We start from the raw sequence: 9325 nt of genomic DNA on the forward strand, positions 1-9325 counted from the left end.
GAATGCTTTTGTTGTTGTAATTAGCTCCGGGGTAGCTGCCGTCATCCTTGAATCAATACATTGCCATTTATGTTCTTAGAGCAGGATTCTTGTTTATGTCACAGCTCGTATTTAATACATGAAACCACTAATGTGGAATTAAAGCAAACTGCTCCATATTAAAGGCATCAAAACCAGTGTAATCCTGCACTGAGTTTTTGCAGTAGATCACAGTTGACAGAATGAAAAAGAAAAAGAAAGTGTATGGATTTATTCAGGCAAATGAGTGTTTTTTTTCTTCGTCTTCTTCTGGCACTCAAAAACGAAAACAAACTTTCCAGCTCATGTTTTCTGACGCACATTGCACATCATCAGTATTTGGCTCGCGTGCAGCATGAAACCATGAATGAAAACCAAAACCCCAAAGCCCTTGGCTCTCCATCTGAGAGGCGTCTCTGAAGACCCTGTGCTCATTGTTCTGGACCGTGGAGAACCTCCGTCTGTCGTAAAGGTGGACCGGAGTGCACCGTCAGTATATTTACCCCACCCACAGCCATTGTATGCGCGAAGGGCCTCCAGTATCCCTGACTGATCACTCCGGCCCTGCTGATACCCCTGAGCCCCGAGCGTCCAGGCCAGCCCGTAACACCCCCACCCCCTCACCACGCCTAATTTAAGCTGATGGCTGGAGCTGTGTGCTCCTCGTCAAGTGCTGCAGTATTCCGTGTTCCCGGAACGCTGAGGGCTCGCGGCGAGCCCCGGGGCCTTAGCCAGCGTGAACGCACCGCAGCGCAAAAATAAAACAGCAGCCCGGCTCGGACCGGCTGGAAAAAGGGGCTCCTCTGTGCGCGAGGGTCACAGAAAGCGGCCTGTATGTGGAAGTATGTGTGCGCTGCGGCGGGAGGTGGGTGGTGGTGGGGGGTGCTGAGTGGCGTGTTTATGACCTGGCGCTGTTCCAGCGCCCTCGAGGGGAGCTTCGCTTCCTACAGCAAGCAATCAGGTGTCTCTCCCTATTAGCATCCACTCATCCGTCCACGCTGACCGGGGACACCTGAACGGCCCAATGAGCCAAGAGTGTGCTGGCCGAGCTCCGTCGTGCTTACTGCCATTATAGAACCCTCAAAATCACGCTGAATGGTTCACTAACACGCGCCCGCGTTCTAGAAGGTCTTTGAACACAAACAAGCATAAGCAGCTAGAACATAGGTAAGAGGAGTTCACTTAAGCATTCTAGAACCCAGCTGGACAGTGTTCTACTCGTGTGTCTGCCTAGAGTTCTTCTAGAATGCATAGGTGTCCTTGTGTTCTATGCTTATGCTTAGTTGTGGACTTAGAACACTGTGTCTTTTTATGTGTACTGATGTTCTGGAACATGCATCAACAGGTTTGTTAGAACAGTTTTGTCTACTGGTGTTCTAGAATGCTTGTGCTTACTTGTGGTCTTAGAACAAATACGTCTGCCTGACTTCTGGAATGTTTATGTACTTGAATTCAGAATGTGTCTTCCTATGTTCTGCTTCAGGGGTTCTTTAGTAAAGAAAATGGTTCTATATAGGTATATGTGCTGAGGAGCTTTGATAAATTTTTATGTAGAACCTTTTTGGAAAATGGTATATAGAACCATGAGCACTGAAAGAACACTTTGTATGAATAAAGGATTCTTTGCATCCTAAAAGGGTTCTTCAGACTGATGGAGAACATGCTGTATATAGTTCTATGTAGAACCTTTTTCAAAAAGGTTCTATATAGCACCCAAAAGGATTCTTCTATTGTTTCAATTTGAAGCTTGTAACAATATAAGAACCCTTTTTTCATGTTATATAGAACCATCTACAACATTCTCTGTCATATTTTATTCTCTATCTGAAGAACTGTGAAGATTTCACAGTGCAAAGAATCCTTAAATCATGTGAAGGCTTCTTTGAGTGTTGGTGGTTCTATATAACCATTTTCTGACCTAAAGATCCCTTGAAGAACCATCTTTTATAAGGCTGTACTGAAGCCGAAGGAACAGGAGTCAGAATGATGCAGCAGTGAAGGTCATATGAGAAGAGAAAGACAAGTTGACGAAATGGAGAATTCATCATGAAGCTCCTCAGCACGTTTACCAGCCTTGGGACTCTTTATCAGCAGTAAATGATGCATCATTTCCTTCCTGAAAAATGAGACGTTATCGTGTCTCTTATCGAAAGGGGTTAATGAGGGTCCCAGGCTGCGCCTCTTGGCTGATGCTCCGTATGTTAGTACCCGCCTCAGCAGAATAAACATCCACCATAAACATCCAACTTGAGCGTCAGACTCATTTTGTACCAGATGAAGGCCCACTTCCCATTTCTTATTTTCACCCCTACCTCTTGTGTTCGAGTGTTGCCCCTTGGAGTTACAAAGGGCAGTGGTTGAAATCTTCCCTACAAAATGGGACCCTCAAATAAATAGAGCGTTGCTTCTTTAACAGCTACCAGCGCTGCTCTGTAGGCGCGAATACAATCTACAAATATTTCTAAATAAAATACGATCTGTGTGATGTGGACAGAATCGCAGGTGAACGTGGATAAAAATACCAACGTGATTTATTACAAAACAAATCACAAATGTCAAAGGGTAAAGCAGCAATGTAGTCAATGTCCAGGCTAGAGTCAAAACCACAAATCAGAAAACACCAGCCAAGGTACCAAAAAGGAAAAGGCAAAAATCCAGGAGTCAAAGAGCAGATCAGGAGGTCAAAACATGAAAGAAAGAAAACAATATAATAAACGAACGCTCGGTAAGTCTCAGTGAAACAATACCTCGCAATGTGACTACCTAAAGCCCGGGCTTAAATAGTCTAAGCTATTGATCACCTGATAGCGTACAGGTGTGGACCATTAATAATCAGGGGACTGAGATCTCTGATAGGTTCACGGTGGAGAGTATGGAGTCACGTGAGACTCCCGAGGATCTTGGGAGATGTTGTCCATCTCCTGCAGGGAAGGATCCGAATGCCTGACAATCTAGGGATAAATTATTTGAAGGCTCAGTGATTTTACACTTTATAAAGTATCAAAGACGATTTCAGGTGCATGAACAATTTACACTTTAAAACAAGCTCTGCTCCAACGGCTTCGTTTTCCGCTATTTTCGTTGTGCTTTTTTTTTTTCTCTTTCCATCGTTTATGTGCAGAGAACTGTGGGTAACCAAACATGGGAAGAATATATCTGATACATCCTTCAGATCATCCAGAATGTAGGCCGCATTTCTAGGCTGTATATGAAGGATGCTTCACTTTGGAATGGCCTTCTATGATGTAGCGGCTGATAAATGCAGCCTTGGCTTTGGAACGCAGCTATTTGTGGGATTCTTTGGTCTCTTGTGGAGTCATTTTGTCAGTCTTTCTTTTTTCCCCTCATATCACTCTGTTGGAAGTCATGTAGCCTCGACACTTCACCCTACCCCTCTATCTCAACAAGAATCAGGACACCCTACCCCTAGATGTGAACATGCAAGGGGTAAGGCTAAGTAGTACGGGCAAGGGGTGAAATGGTACTGGGTCCAAGTTTCTTCAGGTGCCACAATAAGCTCCAGTCATTTTAACACTGTGTTTCCCTGGAGGCTCTTCCACACCAGACCACATCAAACCATAATCAGACTAACCTCCCTAAGATAATCAGCAAATCCCACTTCAGGTATGACGTTCAAGGTGGTCAGTGTTTCATATAGAGCAATACAGGATGAAATTAACATGATTTACTGCTTACCTTTTGATTTTTCATTCAATATACTGACAAAAATCTAACATTTATTTGAAGATTGCCTGAAAGAAAAAAAAAACCTTAACCTTAAAAAACCCACAAGTGTCTACTAAACCCGTGCTGCTCGCTTATTTCTGGTACCTCCGTCTGTTTCCACACATGCTCAGACTGAGAAACCCGAAAGAAATCAGAGTGAGTTCACAGCACTGAGAAATCTGAATACTGAGATAAAATCCAGCCTCTTTATCAGATTTCTAGATCAGATTTCTAGATCAGAGTGTGGTGTTTACACGACCATTTGAATAATCAGATAATCCAGTTATGATCGGATTACTGCGTGCATGTAAACACACTCACTGTTGGGGTGCAAATATGGACAGTGATGCACACACAGGCATAGGGTGGGTACAGTGTTGGGTAATATGGGGATGGGGAGGGCACAGTGTTGAACCAAACAGGGATGGGGACAGAATTTCATGCCCATGCAGCTCTTTACCATCACCTACTATGTACTGCCATGGTTTTGCTATGGTGGATTATAGTAACTATGGTTACTGTAGTTTGCCATGAATCTACCCTGAACTACGATGGTGTCTTATGGTAATTATGTTCCTGTTGTTACAGTTGTGGGCTGGAGGTTAGGGAACCAGCCTTGTGACCAGAAGGTCACTGATTCGATCCCCTCAGCTCACAGTATGTGACCGAAGTGCCCTTGAGCAAGACACTTAACCGCCAATTGCTCCCTGGGCACTGTGGATAGGGCTGCGCACCGCTCCAGGCAAGTGTGCTCACTGCCCCCTAGTGTGTGGGTTAAATGCAGAGGTCTAATTCCTCTGTGTGCAATAGGGCCACAGTTTTACCCCTGCTTGGAACACCAGCAAAGACAGGCATAGCCGATCACCACCAAAACAGCAACCTGCTGTCAGAACAAATTCTCATCTCTCCATTTTTGTCATTTTTCATTTCTGACCTAATTTGAAATGTCCAGTTGCCCTTTATGTTCTGTCACAATTTCATGATGAACAGACCAACAGAAATGGTCAAAAATGATTAGGAAAAAAACATTTTTCCATTTACTTCCATTAAAATTTAGGAAAATTTTTCCTTCTCCTGTAAAGTTACCTTTTTGGAGATATGACGTTTTGTAATAGTGAAGGATGAACAGGTTTTAAAGCACATCTGTGCTGAGATGAATGAATAAGTGAGGCATTAGAGGAAACTTCACTTTGAAATAAACCTCTTTTAGCCACATAGCATAGCTAGTGTAGCCTAGCTTTGTGTGTAAACTGAGACACTTTTAACTTCATAAATCTGTGTTGCGAGTACAGTTGGGCTTCTTATTAGGAGTAATGAGGTTCTAAAGTCTGACAGTGCTGAGATGAGTGAGTCGTCACTTGGAGATATGCAGAGTAGCGTTGTTCATGTCTCCTCGCTCGCTTTGTTCAGCATGAGATGGCCTTCTGTTGTTATACATAACATAGTATTCCTGGGCAGCAGATAGGCTGCATACACTTGATTAGGAGTGAACTTCTTATGGTTTACAAAAGCCCATCTATGCTGGGATGAGTGAGTGAATATGTGAGCCATTAGAGGAACCATCACTTTGAAATAAATCACTTTAAGCCACACAGATTAGCATTGTTTGGCTGGGTCGCTCAGATTTATTCCCAAATACCTAGCAATAACCCACCGAGCCAAAAGCATACTTGTGTCAACAGCATGTACGTAAACAGCCTCACCTATTTGTCATTCCAGCTTTGAATGGGGCCTTTCTCCACGTCGCTCCTCCGAGGTATTCCCTCGCTCCGGATCACTGCTTCCTCCACACCATTGACTGCGTGCAGGAACGTGGGTAAATAGGAGCCCGCTGTGCAGGCCCAGGTTAGCGCAGCCCGTGCCAGGTTTTGCTGCCGTTGTGAAAATGTGTTGAGGCGCAAATCGCTCGGCCCGGCGTCTGAAAGCCAGCATTCATTCGCCGAGAGGACTTTCTCGCTCATTTGCATGCAATGGAAAGAAAATAAACATACACTTTTTCTGCTGGTGCCTGTTTGCAACATGTTTAAGGTGAGCTGTCCGGAAAGGAAGGTGACGGGAAAACACTTTAAGTGTCACTTCTCATATCGACCTGAGCTATAACATTTACCTTTTCATCAGCTGTTTCGGTTCAGTTTCAGTTTATTTTGGGCTTCAGGTAAGTCGTAATGTCAAAAGCCGGTTTTTGAGTGTTTCTGCAGTCGAGAAAAAGCCCAGTGATCAGGAGCTGCTGTGCTTGGATCATTCATCGTCCAACTGAAGTGAAAGGCGATTGTTGATTACCCCTACCGGCCTATCACTGGAGAAGTGTAGCAGCGGCCTAGCAGTTCTGTCCAGTGTTTGCCGATCCAGGCTCAGTTTTGGCCTTTTATATCCCAGTGAACAGAACTCTGCATCCAAAGAACCCTGTCTTATCCTGATATTATGGTTAAAATGGTATAAAGTATGTCAAAAACAGTAGCATCAGTCATCTAGAAATGCAACTTTTGTCTCTACTTCTGTTCATACGGTGGCAGAAACAAGTCTATTTGGGATTTAGTCATTTAGACCGTCAACATGGTCACAGTATGAGAAGAGACTGTAGGAGACTGATCGATGAGAGTCCTGGGGGCTTCTGCTTTAAGCTAGAAGGATGGAAGCTGCCCTTTTGATGAACAGAGGTAGGACTGACAGATATACTGAGAACAGGGAGGTGGTGGGGTGTGAAAACTTTTTCACAGGAAGCAGAAGGTGGACATATATAAGCATAGTCTTCCTCACATTACATAACCAACACTTAACTACTCAATACAGGCAAGTGTGTGATGATTTAGACACACAGTTAGCACCGTGCTAATTGGTAGGTATAAGCTTCCCTTACTTGTTTGCTAAACCAGCCTCGTCGCTCCAGTGGAAAGTAAGGAAGCAAACTTCAGGCGCCAAACGTGTTCAGTTGAGGGGTAAGTGGAGGAAGCGACAGTGAACAGTTGATTATTCAAATGGAACAAACTTGCCTTCAGCTAGATTATCCTAGTGATGCTCGAAACAGTTTAAATGAGCATAGAGTTTATTATGTAATTGTACAAGGTCTCAGTCTGAACCTCCTCCAGCTTTACGGACGACATCAACACCACAGTCAAACTCATCCCATGCTGGATTGAGCGTGTCGGGCGTCGCTGCTCTCACGGCTCTTTCAGTGGGATTTCGGAGATCATCCAGTGCTGTGGAACCAACGCCGAACGCTCTGAGCTGTTGGAGCTTCACTGTGGATGAAAATCACATCAGTTCTGATGGATTCACTCTTATTGACATAGAGAACGCAGAACGCTTTCTGCTCAGTGGTCTCATCTCCTGTCAGACTGAAGGAGCCAGTCAGAAACTCTATGACCCCCTCTTACAGTTGGATTGTGATTGGTTCCTCAGCGCCTCACGGTTTAAAAATATGGCACTTTGAAATCAGATGCATCTTTTTGAATCACCCTGTATATCAGGTAGCTTGACAAATGATTAGCATCAGCTTATCTAATGAGGCTGCTGAAGGGAGCTCAAGCTTGAGGACGCTACAAGGGGAATTTCAGTGACGTACTGAGAAGATCATTACTGTAGTCATAATGCACTGAAAATGAACTGTTATTAACCAGATTTCAATTTCATTCCAGAGCAGTTGGATGTTATGTAATAGGTCCTCTTTTCACGAGGCTGACATTCTCCAAATTTTCCGTTCCACCTTAAATGATGCAGCAGTTGCACAGGCACCAGAATATTACTCCAGCACCATTTAAGGTGGAATGAGATATTTGAATAAGCCATCTTCCTAGGTTTTTCCTTAAATTTGTTCTTGAGAAAGGTCCTAAGGGAACGTCTGCGTCAGATTAATGACGTGTTTTAAACCACAGAATTATCTGCACTTTTATGCTCTTGGGTGTGTGTAGATTCTGTTCTTACCCAAGAACAAATCCCAAATAAGAAAACACTGTGAATGACCGAATCTGTGAATGACACACGTGAATGACAGAATCTTCCTGAAAACTGTGTAAGTGGGTTTAAAGAAGAAAATTCTTCTTAAGAACGCTTGGTGAATGAGGCCCATTGTTTATTGCAACCGTACTCATGAAGAAAACGCAGTTTAATGTTGTAAAGCAGAGTTATGGGCACAGTGGGGCAGTGTACAGACAGACGCATTGAAAAAGTTTTCTGACCAGAGTTTGTGCTCACGGCGGCTGGTTAGCAATGTTGGAACATCATAAAGCCTGGCGATTAAACAAACTCAGCCTACTCAAACTCTTTCCTGTATAACACGCCTCCCTCAAGCCAGTTATGGTGAAAAGGTGGGTTGACTCCAAGCATTTCGACCCCGGTGGCGTTTTCTTCTGGACTCAGGACTACTTGCTTTGTGAAATAGTGAAAGCTATTAAGAGTCCGGCACTAAGAGTCCGGGAGCAGCCTGGAGAACTGATCCCTGGTCCTTCTGAAATCAGCCGTCTGGGTTTCGCTTCCAGTAAACTCTGGTGTGGAAGCTGTCCACTCCCGGCACCACCTGTGGGGCTGAGTGATTGGCTCGTTTTGTAAGGTGGAGGAGGGTAAGGAGTACCACTGGACTTCTTTTTTCATTCTTTTTTCTTTCTTTTTAACATATAGAAATTTTGTGAATGATTGCTTTGTCGGACTGTAAACATTGGGCCCAGTCCCATTTCACCCCTCGCCCCTACCACTTAGCCCTTAGTCCTCTGTTTTGCATGTTCCCGTCTAGCGGTAGGGTGTCCCAATTTTTGTTGAGATAGAGGGCTGGGGTGAAGTGTCCCTTTATATGAGCGTTATAAAAAAGAAAAAACTGAAATTTGGCTGTGCAAGAGACTAAAGAAACCCACAAACGTGAGAATTTTCACTGTTAAAAATTACAATAACCACTGTTTTATCTTAGTTTAATGTTCCAGTGTATTCAGGGGGGTGATAATAAATAATTGCCCCCTCTTTGAAGGCGTCTGATCCCTAAATGTAACTAAAGCCCAGCAGTGAGGAGCTGAACTTTCCCCTCCTCTGCTGTCCCTGCAGACGGGCAGGGTCGCCTACAGAGCAGCGCTGGTAGCTGTTAATGAAGTGATGCTCTTTTATTAGAGGGTCTCATTTCAGAGGAAGATCTCAACCAGTACCCTCTAACTCAGTTCCAATGGGTTAAGGTGACACTCGAAATCAAGGGGTAGGGCTAAAAAGAAAGAAATGGGATTAGACCTTAGAATCCTGGCCCTTTATTTTTGTTGCTAGCAGTGTAGCCTTTAGCACAGCAACTAGCAAGCTAGAACCATAATGCGGTTGCATCGATAGCTGTGTGTGTAACAGATGAAGCTACATAAATCCAAGTGTGAACGTAGCAAATCCAGTACTATGGTTTTGAAATATCTCTCATTTTCAATAAAAAAACTATTTCATTATTACGGCTTATAAATGACTTTGCCCACCAAATTTGGGGGTGAAGAGGAAAACCTGGAATATTTCTTAGTAAGTTCGGCTGCCAAAGTTGTCACACGTTCACTTGATCCCTCACTCCTCTGAGGGCTTCTCTAATAAACTACATAAAGTAATGGAGGCCGTGAGCACATATTAAACC

The sequence above is a fragment of the Pygocentrus nattereri genome, chromosome 2, assembly GCF_015220715.1.
Source record: "Pygocentrus nattereri isolate fPygNat1 chromosome 2, fPygNat1.pri, whole genome shotgun sequence".
Classification (NCBI taxonomy): Eukaryota; Metazoa; Chordata; class Actinopteri; order Characiformes; family Serrasalmidae; genus Pygocentrus; species Pygocentrus nattereri.